The sequence below is a fragment of the Mauremys mutica genome, chromosome 5 (assembly GCF_020497125.1).
Source record: "Mauremys mutica isolate MM-2020 ecotype Southern chromosome 5, ASM2049712v1, whole genome shotgun sequence".
Lineage (NCBI taxonomy): Eukaryota > Metazoa > Chordata > Testudines > Geoemydidae > Mauremys > Mauremys mutica.
This window is the reverse complement of record NC_059076.1, coordinates 233,616-250,544: the sequence shown is the minus strand read 5'-3', so window position 1 is coordinate 250,544 and position 16,929 is coordinate 233,616. Positions and strand designations below refer to the sequence as shown.

At 46.2% G+C, this 16,929-nt stretch overlaps 1 protein-coding gene across 5 annotated transcripts in view; it reads right to left on the bottom strand.

Moving 5' to 3' along the window:
• The window catches only part of LOC123371255 (sodium-dependent phosphate transporter 2), a 77,574-nt gene that overhangs the window by 49,125 nt on the left and 11,520 nt on the right, over positions 1-16,929 (bottom strand). The window contains exon 1 of one of the 5 annotated variants that reach the window (XM_045018635.1): positions 1,600-1,681. The exons of the other annotated variants lie outside the window; for them this stretch is intronic. The gene's annotated coding sequence lies outside the window, so the exon portion shown is untranslated. Of the gene's footprint in view, positions 1-1,599; positions 1,682-16,929 lie in introns of those variants that run through there. 5 annotated transcript variants of the gene reach the window in all.

Below are 16,929 nucleotides of genomic sequence, written 5' to 3'. Positions count from 1 at the left end.
GTGAATTACAATTCCTCTTTTCAGGGAGATTCAGTTTAAAAAGCACTTTTTGCTGCTTGAATATTAGCAAACATTAAAGGGTAAATGTATCATTTTTTAGGTGCAAATGTAACAAATAGTACCCTTTAGAAAAATGTAGATGATAAAACATGCAAGACAACAGGATTTCCCCCCTGCAGTGTTCAAAACAATAGACATTTCTCTTTAAGTAATCACATTTGATCATAATGAAAAGCAAGTTCACTTCTAGCTACCACTAGTTGAGAGGTCTGTCTAAAAATTTAGTACACTGGAGCACTTGGTAGGTTATTACACACCCCTCAAACTCTCATGTAATCGTGTTTTTCATTCAAAAAGAGTGTCAAGTTTTCCTTCTTGATCTATAGCTCTACGGACTTTACAGCATCCCACAGATCTTGCACGCCATTCTATTACCATCAAATACAGCTTGTAACTGAAGATACAAGCAAATTAAAATTCACATTAATAGTTCTGATCTTCCCTTGCTCCTCCACAGGCCACAACACTCACCCATTATCTATTTAAGCTGCAGATATTACATCCATGACATGAAAGGTGGTATAATTCAAGTGGTTCTAGGCAAAGAACATCCCTATATGGCTCCAAATTACAGGCATAGCATTTGTCACAGGGCCAACTATGATACAAGTTTTATGCTCCAGGACACCAGAGGTGCCCTGACTTCTTTAAAAAAAAAAACCCAACACTGTACACATAGAAGCAGTCAGTATATCAGCCAATTCCTATTTCAGCTACAGCCCTCCTGTTAAAGTTTAAGAAGGCTTTAAGCAATTACTTTGCAGGGCAGCACTACTGCTATTCATAGTTTTGTAAGGACTCAGATCAACTTTAACATGGGTGGGGGAGGGTCTGAGCTTCTGCTACTAAAATTTCCAGAGGATACTTTCATTTATTAGTTCCTACTGTTCCTCCCTCTCCCACTGAAAGGTTAAAAATACTTGCCCCCATCTCAGCTAAAAAATTCCTTTACACATATTTTTAAGATCAAGCTTCTCTGTATTGTTCCTGTTCAACCCATACAAAATACTAAACATGGGCATTTTGTTCCGTTGGTGAAATGAATTCAGAACGTTTGCAGAAAAGAGTCACTGAAAATACAAACAGCAGTTATGTTTAACTAGTTATTTAAAGAGGTTCAATTCACCATATAAAGAAATCAAAGAAATAGGCTGAGGAAACAAATGCAAGCAGCTACAAGTCCTTGTTGCTCGTTCGGTTTTAAATTAAAAACTGTTGCTGGAAGAACTGAGATTTTGTCCTGTAGCAAATGAGAAAAAACTTTCTAATGAATCAAACCTTTTTATTGTTTGACACTACAGACTTTAGTTCCTGAACTAGAAACCAAACAATAAGTATTGAAGGATACCAAAAATAGATTTTGTAAAGACACACAGATCTTGAAAATTCACCTAATATTTACAGGCGGTTTCAAAGAGAAAGAGGAGCTAATTCTGATTGTATACAGAGTCTGAAATCTAAAATAGATATCTTATCACATTTGGCAGAGCCACAACTGAACATACAAACTTACATAGGGTAAACAGTTCTACAACTTACACAGCAGCTCCTGGATAAAATTAACTCCAACACAGAAGACAGCCAAGACAACACCGACAAGCAACAACGTGTGTCCAGGGATTTATTCACTACGTGAAAATCTGCCTCTTCTTAACAAGTTATTCTGCCGGGGGCGGGCACTGATCAAACAACATAGCGTCATGATTATATTAACCATACAAACCAATCCAATAAATCTCATCTTAAACAATGTTCTCTTCCACCCCCCTCCCTTTCAAAGCACTGGCACAGATAGGAGGAAAATCTCATTTTCAGAAGTCACTGCTTGGATTTTTAGCACTATCAAGTAGTTTTAAAAAGTTACAAGTCTGCTATTCAAAAGCAGGGCCAAGTATCTTATCTATTTCACATTATGAAAACTGCATTAACAGTACTAAAGAGATGTTTGCTTGTGTGTAACTTTGCTCATGTGAGTAGTAGTTCCATTGGCTTGTACGGGACAACTCAGAGTGCATAAAGTTAAGCATATGCATGAATTTTTACAGGACTGAGGCCCAAGCACACAAAACTTTGTTATAAAACTTCACATTAAAATACCCAATCAAAATTCCTTGATCCATTTTCCTACAAATTAAAAACAGTCTTATTAATATACATTAGCAAAGATTTAATTCCCCCCTCCCCACCAAAGGAGCACCTGGGTTAGCTTTATAAAAGATATTTGCATTACTATTTTAAGTTTAGCATACAATTGAAAAACTGATTTATATGAAAAAATATTTACTGTAAAATTTCAATCATAATGTTTCAGATTTCAGTAAACTTAATTTGACAGTTTTCAGGTTTACCAATAAATTATGTTCTAAATTGAACATTTTGACCAAAACATGTAGAACTTGATGCATAGTTATGATCCTAGTTCTAGTCCAGGGGTAGGCAAACTATGGCACAGGTGCCAAAGGCGGCATGTGAGCTGATTTTCAGTGGCACTCATGCTGCCCGGGTCCTGGCCACCGGTCCAGGGTGCTCTGCATTTTCATTTAATTTTAAATGAAGCTTCTTAACCATTTTAAAAACCTTATTTACTTTACATACAACAATAGTTTAGTTATATATTATAAACTTATAGAAAGATATCAGAGGGGTAGCCGTGTTAGTCTGGTTCTGTAAAAGCAGCAAAGAATCCTGTGGCACCTTATAGACTAACAGACGTTTTGCAGCATGAGCTTTCGTGGGTGAATACCCACTTCTTCGGATGCAAGTGGTGGAAATTTCCACCACTTGCATCCGAAGAAGTGGGTATTCACCCACGAAAGCTCATGCTGCAAAACGTCTGTTCCACCACTTGCATCCGAAGAAGTGGGTATTCACCCACGAAAGCTCATGCTGCAAAACGTCTGTTAGTCTATAAGGTGCCACAGGATTCTTTGCTGCTCTTATAGAAAGAGACCTTCTAAAAACGTTAAAATGTATTACTGGCATGCGAAACCTTAAATTAAGAGTGAATAAATAAAGACTCGGCATACCACTTCTGAAAGCTTGCCGACCCCTGTTCTAGTCCATATTTAGGTGTCTAAAAAGTGGCTTGATTTTAAAAAGTACTGAAAGCAATGGGATTTGCTGGGTGGTAAACACTTGGGAAAAATCAGGCCATCGATTTCGGTGCCTACATATGGATTTAGGAGGCTAACTATGCAGCCAGTTCTGAAAATCCAACCCTTAAAATTTTTGAATAAAGTATCTTTCCTAGTAAGGAGTGTTTAGAGATGGCTACACTAGTTGTCTGTTCCCAGATTAAGTAGGTGATCATAGTCATCCATGTGTAACTTAGTGAAACTGAAAGTGACTCAGTTCTTTACAAGGAGTCTCAGACATTCTAGCAAGTCTACATTGTATTCCACATAAAGAAACAGCAGGGCAAAACTCCAGTTACAAAAACAACAACGCATAGTCGCCTAAAGTCAAAGATAAAATTCAGTCCTCTCTTCCAGTCAACAATCCCCCATAGAAAACATTGCCTTAATTATGTTCAAGGTCCAAAATGCTATTAAGCCTGCATTACACTTGATAATTTAGTTAAGAAATCACAGCGCTGTGTTTGGTTGTAGAGTGTTTCCTTTTGATTCTAGAATAACTGATGACTATGCTCACAAGTTTCAGGCGTGAAAGCCTGAAGCACCTGGAACTTTCCTATTGGCCTTTCCATACCTATTGACACTATTTTAATAATACAGACCAGGGTTCAATCCTGCAGATTCTTACACATCTGATTAAAGGTACTCTCAAGTAATCCTAATGAAGGGACTCCTCATGGTTGAATACACTATCACGATCAATGTCTGTAGCATTGAGCCCCAGGTTTGATGGGGGAGGGAATGCAAAATATCCACTTTTTGGAACAGTCTTTAGCATGTAAAGACAGAGATGGATTTAAAATATATTCCTTCTGTTTGTCACTGCTGGCCTGTTGACATCTGGCTTGATAAAACTCCAGTATATATATCCCTCTTGAAGTCTCATCTATCTCTTCTGTTCCAGCTGTGAAGTGAGAATTTCCAAGAATGAAACCCCAAACCCAACCCTAATTCTCACAAACTCCCACTCAGTAAAAATGAATGAATGCACCCAGATTAAAAGAATTGCTTATGTCTGGTTTAACAGATATATTTACTGCTAATCAAAAAATCAGGACTTCCAACCCCCATTTCCAACTCAGGCCCAAGAGCGCAGTTGTCTGTGGTTGTTTTTCGTGCAACTTTCCACAGGCTGGCCCTGTCACCGAGATTATTTTATCCTTCATTTTAAACTGCATAGACAAAAAATATCTAAACCTTTAAATCAAAGAAAAGTAAACATAATAGAAGGAAACCTCTTTAAAGTTTTTGTTCTATTTAATCAACATCATGGACCTCAGTCAGGAGAAAAAGACGGTTACTCACCGTAGTAACTGTTGTTCTTCGAGATGTGTTGCTCCTATCCATTCCATGTAGGTGTGCGCGCCGCGCGTGCACGGCTCTTCGGAACATTTTTACCCTAGCAACTCCGGCGGGCTGGCTGGGCGCCCCCTGGAGTGGCGCCGCCATGGCGCTGGATATATACCCCAGCCGGCCCGTCCGCTCCTCAGTTCCTTCTTGCCGGCTACTCCGACAGTGGGGAAGGAGGGCGGGTCTGGAACGGATAGGAGCAACACATCTCGAAGAACAACAGTTACTACGGTGAGTAACCGTCTTTTCTTCTTCGAGTGATTGCTCCTATGCATTCCATGTAGGTGATTCCCAAGCCTTACCTAGGCGGTGGGGTCGGAGTGAGACGTGGCAGAGTGCAAGACTGCGGAGCCGAAGGCTGCATCGTCTCTAGATTGCTGCACTAACGCGTAGTGGGAAGCGAAGGTGTGTACAGAAGACCAGGTGGCCGCTCTACAGATGTCCTGGATGGGGACATGGGCCAGGAAGGCGGCCGACGAGGCTTGCGCTCTCGTCGAGTGAGCGGTGAGGCGGCATGGTGGCATGCGAGCAAGCTCGTAGCATGTCCGGATACATGCCGTCACCCAGGAGGAAATCCACTGCGAGGAGACCGGCTCGCCTTTCATGCGATCAGCAACCGCTACAAACAGCTGGGGCGAATGCCGGAAGGGCTTCGTCCGCTCGATATAAAAAGTGAGGGCCCTGCGGACGTCCAGGGTGTGAAGCTGTTGCTCACGAGGTGAGGCGTGCGGCTTCGGGAAGAAGACCGGAAGGAAGATCTCCTGATTGAGGTGAAAGGCCGACACCACCTTAGGGAGGAAGGCCGGGTGTGGTCGAAGCTGCACCTTGTCTCCGTGGAAGACGGTGTATGGTGGACTAACCGTTAGGGCACGAAGCTCAGAAACTCGTCTTGCCGACGTAATTGTGACGAGGAAGGCCGTCTTCCAGGAGAGATAGAGTAGAGAGCACGTGGCCAGGGGCTCGAAGGGCGGTCCCATAAGCTTGGCCAGAACGAGGTTTAAATCCCAGGTTGGGGTAGGACGCCGTATCGGCGGGTACAAGCAGTCCAGGCCTTTAAGGAAGCGGGAAACCATCTGGTTGGAGAAGATGGACCGACCTCCCATGGATGGACGAAAGGCGGACACGGCTGCCAGGTGCACCTTCAAGGAGGAGACCGCGAGTCCTTGTTCTTTAAGGTACCAGAGGTAGTCCAGGATTGTAGGGATAGGGACTAGGAAGGGATTAAGGCCGCGCTGATCGCACCAGAGCGTGAAACGCTTCCATTTCGCGAGGTAGGTGGAGCGAGTGGAAGGCTTCCTGCTTTCAAGTAGGACTTGCTGTACTGCCGCCGAACAGTCCCTCTCTGCGTGGGTCAACCACGCAGGTACCAAGCTGTAAGATGGAGGGACTGTAGGTTCGGGTGGCGGAGTCTGCCGAAGTCCTGCGTGATGAGGTCCGGCCATAACGGAAGGGGAATGGGATCCCGAACGGAGAGCTCGAGCAGCAGGGTGTACCAGTGCTGCCTTGGCCAGGCCGGAGCGACGAGTATTACGTGGGCCCTGTCCCTCCGAAGCTTGAGTAGCACCCGGTGTATGAGCGGGAACGGAGGGAAGGCATAGAGGAGGTGATCCGTCCAGGAGCAGAGGAATGCGTCCGACAGGGAGCCTGGAGAGCGACCCTGGTACGAACAAAACAGGTGGCACTTCCTCTTCTCCTTGGAGGCAAACAGGTCTATCTGGGGAAACCCCCACCTCCGGAAAATTGTGTGCACCACATCCGGACGAAGAGACCACTCGTGGGAGAGGAACGACCTGCTGAGATGGTCGGCCAGCGTGTTCTGCACTCCTGGAAGAAAGGACGCTTCCAGGCGAATCGAGTGGGTCACGCAGAAGTCCCATAGGAGCATCGCTTCCTTGCAGAGCAGGGAGGAGCGGGCTCCGCCCTGCTTGTTCACATAGAACATCGCCGTCGTGTTGTCCGTGAACACCGCCACGCAGCGGCCTTGCAGACGGGCGCGGAAGGCGAGACACGCCAAGCGGATCGCTCGCAGCTCCCGGACGTTGATGTGGAGGGAGAGCTCTTGGGGCAACCAGAGACCCTGGGTGTGAAGGTCGCCCAGGTGAGCCCCCCATCCCAACGCCGAGGCATCCGTGGTCAGGGTGACGGATGGGCGAGGAGGGCGGAACGGGACTCCTGCACACACACGACCTCTGGGTCCAGCCACCAGCTGAGCGAATTGAGGGTTGGCTTCGTGACCGTGACCACGTCTATGGGGTCGCGATGTGGGCAGTACACCGACGCTAGCCAAGATTGAAATGGGCGAAGGCGCAGCCTGGCGTGCGTGGTCACGAATGTGCAGGACGCCATGTGGCCCAGGAGGCGTAGGCAGGACTGAACCGTCGTCATGGGGAAGGTGTGTAGGTCCCGGATGATGGAGACCATTGTCTGGTGCCGAGGTCGAGGGAGGCAGGCCCTGGCCAAACTGGAGTCGAGGACCGCTCCGATGAACTCCACTCGTTGTGATGGAGTTAAAGTGGACTTCTCGGCATTGATGAGAAGGCCCAGGAACCGAAATAGGGATAGTATTTCTGTCATTTGATCCATTACCAGCTGTCGGGATGTCCCGCGAACCAGCCAGTCGTCGAGATACGGGTAGACGTGTATGCGACGACGGCGGAGGGCTGCGGCAACCACTGCCATGCACTTGGTAAAGACCCTTGGCGCGGTGGACAGGCCGAAGGGTAGCACCGCAAACTGGTAGTGCGCGCTGTTGACCACGAAGCGCAGGTAGCGTCGATGGGGAGGGTAAATCGCGATATGGAAGTACGCGTCCTTCATATCGAGGGCGGCAAACCAGTCTCCCGGATCCAGGGAGGGAATGATGGTCCCCAGGGTGACCATGCGAAACTTGAGCTTGAACAGGTACCTGTTGAGCTCCCGGAGGTCTAGTATAGGTCGGAGACCTCCTTTCGCCTTGGGGATGAGAAAATATTGGGAATAAAATTCCCTGCCCCGCATGTCGTGCGGCACCTCCTCTATGGCACCCAAGCTCAACAGAGTCTCGACCTCTTGTAGGAGGAATTGCTCGTGAGAGGGGTCCCTGAAGAGGGACAGGGAAGGTGGGTGGGAAGGAGGGGGCGAAACAAACTGAAGTCGGTAACCATACTGGATAGTACGAAGTACCCAGTTGTCTGATGTGATTTGGGACCACGCCGAGAGGAAGTGGGAAAGGCGGTTGCAAAATAATGGGGTAGGATCGGGGAAAGAGTCTGATGGGCCGTCCTCGGGCGTCCCATCAAAAGGCCTGTTTGGGCCCTTGAGGGGCCTTGGAAGGTGCCTGGGCCTGGTTGCGCCTGTTGCCCGATGGTCTACAGCGGTTCAAGTTAGCACGCCGACTATTATACGGTCGTGACCTGGCCTGAGTAAAGGGCCGGTAGGGCTGCTGCCGGAATGACCTCCTCTGGGTAGCCGGTGTGTGCATACCCAAGGTGCGAATGGCAATTCGACCATCTTTGAGGGTCTGAATCCTGGAGTCCGTTTTCTCCGAGAAGAGACCCTGAGTGTCGAACGGGAGGTCTTGTAGGGTGTACTGCACCTCAGGCGGCAAGGTGGAGGACTGCAGCCAGGAGATACGCCTCATGGTCACACCTGAGGCCAGGCTTCTGGCTCCTGAGTCCGCCGAGTCCAGAGCGGCCTGGATGGAGGACCGGGAAGCTTTTCTGCCTTCTTCCAGGAGGGCCGAGAACTCCTGATGTGAGGCTGTTGGGATCAGCTCCGAAAATTTCGCCAGGGACACCAAGATGTCAAAGGTGTAATGAGCGAGAAGAGCCATCTAGTTGGCAATCCGGAGCTGGAGGCCACCCGCCGAATAGACCTTCCGGCCCAACAGGTCCATGCACCGTGCGTCTTTGGATTTTGGCGCCGGAGCGGGCTGCCCATGCCTCTCCCGGTCATTTACGAACTGTACCACGAGGGAGTCCGGAGTCAGGTGCGTATAGAGGTACTCGTATCCGGTGGGTGGGACCGAGTACTTGCGCTCCATGCCACGCGCGGTGGGAGGGACAGACGCCAGTGACTGCCAGATGGTAGTGGCATTCCGCTGTATGGTGCGGATGAAGGGCAGGGCCACCCGCAGCGGGGCCTCAGCTCCAATTACGTTGGTCACCGGGTCGTCATCCTCTGGGACCTCCACCACGGGGAGGTCGATAGCCTTCGCCACCCGGCGAAGAAGGTCTTGGTGGGCCCGCAAGTCAATAGGAGGGGGGTCTGCCGTAGAAGCCCCCGCCACCGCCTCATCCGGCGAGGATGATGAGGACAGACCCTGGACCACCGCGTCTGGAGGTGGTTCTTCCAGGGGGTGTGAAGCCGCCTTGGACCCCAGGTGGCGACGGGGCCTCACCCGGTGGTGATGGGGGAGGTCTGCTCACCGTGGCTTCCAGCACCCTATGTTCGGCGCCCACGTGCCTCAGGGGAAAGGGGAGCCCTTGAGGCTCGTGGTAGGCCCAGGGGACCCAAAAACTCCACTGCTGCGGTCCGTGGTCCTGGCCTTGGGGGTCGGCCCGGAGATCTCTCCTGTTGCCCGTCTGAGAGGCGACTGAGGGCTGACGAGAAGGCCAAGGCGGGGCAGAGACGCTAATAGATTGCGCCGTGGATGCCGGCAGTATGTCCCTGGACGGTGCCGAGGATCGGTGCCGGTCGTCGCGGTGCCGGGATGCAGAGCGGCGTGGCAGTGACCGTCTGTGGGAGCGGGACCGGGACCGTCGTCTGTCTCATCCGTCAGGGGGAGGCAGCCGCATCATCGCCGGCTTGCCCGCTGACTGAACGGCCTGCACCGGTGGTGCCGGGGGCCAGAGGCTCGGTGCCTCTGTGAGCTCAATGAGCTCTCTCACCGTCGAGAAGGTCTCGGGCGTTGACGGGAGATGTAGCTTGACCGCGGTTGGCACCGGGAAGCAGGGCGGTACCGGACTCAACGGCTCTTGCGGCGCCGGAGTCGACGGTACCGTGCACGGTTTGTGCACCGCCGCAGCCGGTACCGGAGGTGCCGGTGGTGGCTGGGCAAGCGGTCCCGGAGCATGCGGCTTAGAGGCCGTCTGCGCCGTCTTCCGTTTCCTCGCTGGAGAGAGGGAACGGTGCCGGGACGCCAGTGCCGGTTGCGGAGCTCGAGCAGTCTCGGTACCGGAGCGGCTCGGGGCCGCAGGTGCGCTGCGCACCGATGACGACTTCGGTGCCGCTGGGGTCGGCGCGGGAGGTTGAAGTGTCGCCTCCATAAGGAGCTGCTTCAGGCAAGAGTCCCGCTCCTTTCTAGTTCGCGGCTTAAACGCCGTGCAGATGGGACCCTTATCTGGCCGATGGGTCTCCACGAGGCAGCGCAGGCAGGAGTCGTGCGGGCCCCCGACAGGCATGTGCCGCTGGCAAGCCGCACAGGGCTTAAACCCCGGTGCCTTGGGCATGAGCCCGCACCGGTTGTGGAAGAAGAGGGGCAAACCCCCCTAATTCCCTTACTATACTATATCTAACTAAACTATTCAACTAAACTAACAACTAAACTAACTTAACCAACTATGTACACGTAGGAAACAGAGAAACGCTAGGGCTGTGGAGGTAAAGGAGCACTCCACTGTTCCAACTGGCCGTCACGGGCGGTAAGAAGGAACTGAGGAGCGGACGGGCCGGCTGGGGTATATATCCAGCGCCATAGCGGCGCCACTCCAGGGGGCGCCCAGCCGACCCGCCGGAGTTGCTAGGGTAAAAATGTTCCGAAGAGCCGTGCACGCACGGCGCGCACACCTACGTGGAATGCATAGGAGCAATCACTCAAAGAAGAAACTCATAATCCCAGAAAGGTTTTCTATCACATTTAAAATATGAATATGTAATATAGCATACCACTGAAGAAACAGGTAAAGCAAAGAATAAAAACAAAAAATTATGAGGAACAGATTTGAGTATGGAAAAACAACCTAATTCCCATCAAAACTCAAATATCTAGCCCATTGAAATACAAAAGGTTTTGGTACGGTCTTCATCAAATCCATCTATCACAAGTTCCTCTAACAGCTCCTTGGTCTAGACAAGATTCAACCATGGCATCTAATTTACCTTGTAATTTATTCAGAATCAACAAAAATATATTTCCACCATCCAAAATAACCCAGAATTGTGAAAACTGTCTTCTGCAATTCATGTTCAATTCTGGGCCATTGGGCTGTACGGCGGAGAACTTTATCAAATTCAAGCCACACTCTTCTTCATAGACTAATAAGAAAAAAATTAAAATAAGAAAGAAGCTGCTGACTGCACCCCCTCCTAATCTGCTAATCCTGTGATTCTACTAATATTTGGGTTTCTAGAGGGATGTTTTCCCCTATATTCATAGGGATTTTCTCTTCTGATACCTTCAGCCGCATCTCAAGATAGGAGAGTAGTAAAATCACACAAAGTCCCTCAGTTTTACAGTAAAGCTTTAATAGATATCTTAAAAGAACACCAGTAACAAGAGTGCCTCAAAGGAATGCCTAGCTGAACAAGGTAAGTTTTATGAAACAAGTGAAGCTGGGAGAAACATCAGCAATGGGTAGAGCCATATATAGACACTGATAAATGTTCAGGTTTTCATGTTCCAATCTAATGGATGGTAGCTGATTTTTTGTGCGTCAGCAGCTGAAGAATCCTGAAAAGGTTTTAGTATTGCATCAGGAGTAACTTCTCAGAACAGACGGTCTATCCAGGTGTTTATATGGTCCCATCACTGTAGTACTGGAGTGTCTCACATTAGTTGGGAGCTACTAATGGATCAGTATGCCATATACAGTAATACAGTGCATTTTTTAAAAAGAATGTCACTGATAAAATCTCTAAAAGCAGACACTTTGAACCCAATTATAGTTTAGTAATTCAGTTACATGGGAATTTTCAGTTACATGAGAATTTTCATTGTTTCTTTACCTAGCAAAATAATGCTGGTTTGAATACAATTGTTGGCTAGGAAGGTGAGTCAGGATATACTGTCCATTACGGTGTCTAAAATGTCTGTTCCCTTATCATAAACTCTAAACCATTTCCAACACATTAATAAATTCCTCTAATTACATTTATTTACTCCAAAGTGAAATTATACAAATTATTCATTAAAGAACTATACCTATCAACAACTAATCTTATAATTTTTTTATATATACAAATCCCAACCCCCAAAGTCAAGCATTTAATCATGATGCAAAAAATAACAAACAGTTTATTAAGGGTAGGACACCATTACAGTTACATTGTTTTCTTCAGATTAGAAAGACCAGCAGATTTCTTATCTACCTTCATCAGAAACACTATTAAATACAGAAAACTATATTAAACGTTAAGATTTTAAACGTACATGTCAAGCAAACTTTAAATGCCCCCTTGCACATACTGATTATAAACAATGAGGTATAATTACATGATCATAACATATTAGGCAATATCATGTGTAGCTTGAAAATCACTCAAGTAGTGCAGAACATGGCTAGCTGTTATTTGGAGATGCTTCATACAGGAGCCAAGATGTTAAAAAATAAGAACCTAAAGTTATGCTTCTGAATAAGTAACCTGACTTTCAGAAGTCCTGAACACCCAGCAGCTCCCCACTAACATCAATGGGAGTTGCTGGCCATTCTGACTTTTGAAAATCACTTTATTTATTCAAGACCCAAAACTTTAGGTGATTTTTGAACAGCTTGGCAAAAGTATTTAGCAGTACTTCACATGATACCTGTGCACCATGGTCTCCAAGGGCTTCCCAATTCATTTTAAGGTGCAATTCAAGGTGATGGTTTCAACTTCTAAATCCCTATATGATTTGGGCCAAAGCTACTTTAGATCACCTCTCACCCTGCCTCATACTGTGGCCAGTGGAATCAGTTCAAGTGCCTCAGCAAACAGTCCCTTTGTTTAGACAGGAAGAAGCTGATCACAAGCTCTGCTCAGTGAAGAACACTCAACTCTGGAACATGCCTTCAACCTTTGGTCACGCAAAGCCAACGTCCATTGGCCTAGGCAGCACAGGAATAAGCTTATCCTGTTTCCCCAGGAGCTTGAAGAGGAGTAGGGATTTGAGGAGAAGAGAAGTTGGGAAGTAAAAGTTCCTAGTTCTTTTGGGCTGAACATTTTGGGAAGACTGATAACCAGTTCAATTTTTTTAAAGTTTATTTGATATTGACATGCACCTAGAGTACGGGACAGGAACATTTTATAAAGTAAATATACCATGGGGCAAATAGAACGAGAGGGGACTGGAGTTTTTTCCTCGGATTTAAATGCACATTTATAATATTTTATATTACAAGTTGCTTTGTTAAATATAAGCAAAGCCCAGCTATGCCATGTTCTGTAACTGGTACATGCTGAAAACTTCTCTAGGAACTTGCTATGTTCCTATAAAAAGAAAATCTGTTTCCAAAATACAAAGAAGCAGCTATCCAATCATCAAGAAAAATCTAAGTGCAGTGAACTCATACTTCTTCTGAGAGTGAATTCAAAGGAAAGTCAGGATTGTATTAAAGACACAGATATGAGTTCTATTTTTTTTAAATTTCCAGAACAGAGAAACAAGAAGTGTTATAGTTCATGGATGAAGGAGAAGAACAAAAAAAAAGTTATGTGCTGTATGTGGAACGTCCTCTCTCAGATCCTGCAGTCCCTGCTTCCTCCTATAATGACTGGATCTACATTTCCCTCTTCTTTGCCCATGCTCTTCTCACAGGGCTTGGTCTCAGAAACATCCAATGCCTGCAATGAAAACTTGAGCCAACTTCTTAAATTTGTGACTCTTCTTCATTCCGACTCATCCAACAGACTTCCATTTCCAAGAAGCTCCTCATCATGAGACCTGTATCTCAAGAAGCAAAACAGGAAACATCACAGGGGTGAAAAAAAGAAGGATGCACAACAACTTTCCTCTGTGTCTTTAATAAAATCCTAACTTTGATTTGAGATCCTTTTAGGAAAAAGGAATTTTATTTCAAGACCAGAGAGTTCCAATACTGCCAGCATTGGGGTCAACAGTACAATCTCTTCATTTGAGCCTCTGTCCATGATAACATGGTGAATAGGAGGAAAGCTTATGCTATCCTTACATGCCCTGGCGGATGGGATCTATTGCTAAAGCCTCTGGATATAATCTCCAGCAGCCAGTTCAGCTAAAAGAAGTTGCCGACTCATCCACTGCTGAATGAGATTTAAGTTCTTTCTATCCAGGTTTCATCTGCAGGACTCCCTAGATCTAGAATTCTATGCCACAATAATGGTGGAAAACATATTACACACCCCCAAAATGCAAATCTTTCCTCTAGGTTTCCTCACTGTATTTTCTCTTTCTAAGCCTGTCTTCTAGGGGGAAGAGTTCCAGGGCACAGACATTCTGATAATGTATCTTGTAAAACACGAGTGCAAAACAAATACGTAACTGCCACCCAGGCATATGCTCCACTGACCTTACAGTAATCTAACCATGAGGTTACAAAGGATTGTATTACTCTGTGAAGTCCACATCCCAAAACAAGTGTTGCAGGTTTCTGGTCTTTTTGCTAGTAGTTCCCCCAATCTACCAACATAACCCTCAGTTTTACCTCAGCTGGTTTATTCTCATCTGAGTCCTGAGACCAACCAGACCGCAGCACTTTCCAAGTCAAATGAGAGGAAAGCATAGCAATGAGAGTCACCCAGAGACTGGAGACACCCTAACCCAGAGTGCCTCAGACGGAATTGGAGGGGGTGACAGAACAGAACTCTGCAACAGTCACAAACCCCTCTAGGCAGAGGAGCAGTTACCCAAAACTGCTCTCTAATTCTTTCACAGAGAACAGAACAGATACTAAAGCAATTCCATCTGTCCCTACTAGGGGCAAAGCCATCTTTAAACACACACCAGCACCAAAATCCCTTCCCAAGAGAACCACAACACATTCCACTTTATCAGCTGCCATCCCAAATTCCTTAAATTCCAACTCCCATGAGTCTAACCTCCTGAGATTAAATACAAATCCCTCCTTCCCTCTTTAATCTATTTAATGATAGCATTCTAGCAACACAGGGACACTTTGCCCCACAATAGACTGCATAATTAACACCCCTCAACCTGCTCCAAATGACAGAGCAATCATGCCAGTTCCTCTTACACTTCTAGCAAGAAGGGATGAGCATACAGATGGGTTCTCACTCTCTATCGCCAGAGGGCTTGTGCTTTGAGCCTTGTAGATTACAGTAGATGAGGTGGCTCGGGACTAAAGCTTGGATGGATACAGAAAGAAACCTTATGATCTGTCCTCAGCGTCCTTTCCAGGGGGCATTTGAGAATCTGCTAGAGGGAAATCACAATAAATCCCAAGTGCTCAGGCATGACAGTGTTGAGGCCCGCCTGAAATATATTTGCATCATTTTTGTGAATTTCTCAAGAATCCCAGGCTCTCTCGAGTTGTTTTCTTCAAACAGCCCTGTGATACAACCAGCCCGCAAGTTCGGTGCCTCGACCAGCATGCCACCTAACAAGTAACATGCTGACAGAGAAGAGGGCTACTACAGAGTTCAGGAGTTTAGTGGAATGCCATGGAGCAGAGACAGACAAAGAGTGGACTAAACTGCAAAAGTCCTCCACCCAGCAGAACATTAGGAATTTTCACCACTGGACTGAGAAGTACACTTTCCTCAGGTCTAACCTCACCAGCCAGTCTTCCTGCATCAGGGTATACCTTAAAACATGGATCTTCCACCACGCTACATATTTGCATAAAGGGAGAAACTGGTATCTCTCCGTTTTAAATTGCCGTCTTCACCAGTCTCAGTGGACACAGATAAGTCTATCTGTATCCAAGAATCTTAATGGATACAGGTCTCTGTGTGTGCACGCATCCACATGCATGTATAGAGAGTACAGGACATCTAAGTACATTTTTTGAACATTATATGTGGAAAGACACCCGTGGGAAGCATCTAAGGATCTTGAAATAGCTGAGCCCAAATATACAAGAAAAATCAAACTCTGTCCACTACCTTGAAGCTCAGACCAGTGGAGACCTTTAATGATTTTTTTCAAGGAAGAGGAAAACATTTACTTACTAGAGGGCTGAGACCAACTTCGACCCTTGTTGTTGTGCCAATACTGCCAGGAGGATCCTCTAGCTCAGTAAAAACTGCTGGAACTATTAGCTCTATTAGTGTGCTCTGCCTTACTCTGACCATCAAAAGAGCAACCCCTTTTCTCTTCTGCCCTTGCTGAAATCCCCAGTGTTCGACAGAACACCCTTTAAAGTCAATTTGTACTTCAAACAACAAGGGTGTGTTCTTGTATTTCTTGATATCCTTAAGAAAACTAATCTGCAAAAAGCAGCCTGCTTGTACAAGATCTTAGTTCTTTATAATATATTACATACTTGTATTGCAGTAGTGCATAGAGCGATCCTGGGCTCCATAGTTGTGTAAGATGTTAGTATTACCAAGAAGGTATAGTCCTCTGGATCCTTTCTTTTAATACCACTTCAACGAAAGTTGTCATTTTTCATTAAAAAAAATATAGAAAACAGAGCCCTCAGTGTGCAGTAGCTTGCCTTGTAAAACTTCAAAGGACCCATCTCAATCTTTCTCATGGGAACTTTATCCAGATAGGACACCATAGCTGATCACAAGAACTGCCATATCAGATCAAGTCTGTGGTCTGTCTAATCTATAATCCTGGCTCTGACTGTGACCAGTACCAGATGCTTCAGAGGAAGATGCAAGAAATTCTATAGTGGACAATGATGTAATTTTCCCACAGGAGAAATTCCTTCCCAATCTCATCAGTTAGTATGAAGGTTTATATCCCTAATTTATTTTTAATCCTATTTAATATAACTCTGCGTGTTCTCATTATCTATATAAATGTCTAATCCTCCTTAGAAACTCACTAAGCTTTTGGCTTCAATAACATCATGTGGCATGAGTATGCACCGTGTATCAAGGTTTTTAATGTACTGCTTTTCAATTGAATTGAATGTCCTCTTGTTCTTGTAGTGGGAGAATGGGTGATGCTATTTACCTTCTCTATTCCATTCTTCATTCAAAGTCTCTCCATGCCTCTAATACTTTTCCATTATCCACCACTGAAGCCCCATATTTCTGCTGTATGTATTTTTGGATGGGGTGACCACGACTGAACACCATCTTCCAAGTGAGCGTGAGCTATTGGTTTATACATAAACAGCCCACTCAAACTTTAACAGAGGGCACTGGATACAGGCCCATTTCCCTTCTTTCCCAACATCTTTAACCAAGTAACATATCATCCTAAATCGCTAAGCTCTATTAAGGACTAGTAACACAAACTGGGGTAAAGTGAAATATAATTCCTCTCACTCTCAGTCCAGAAAAACCTGATGCCCAAGTTTATGAGGTTATGAGA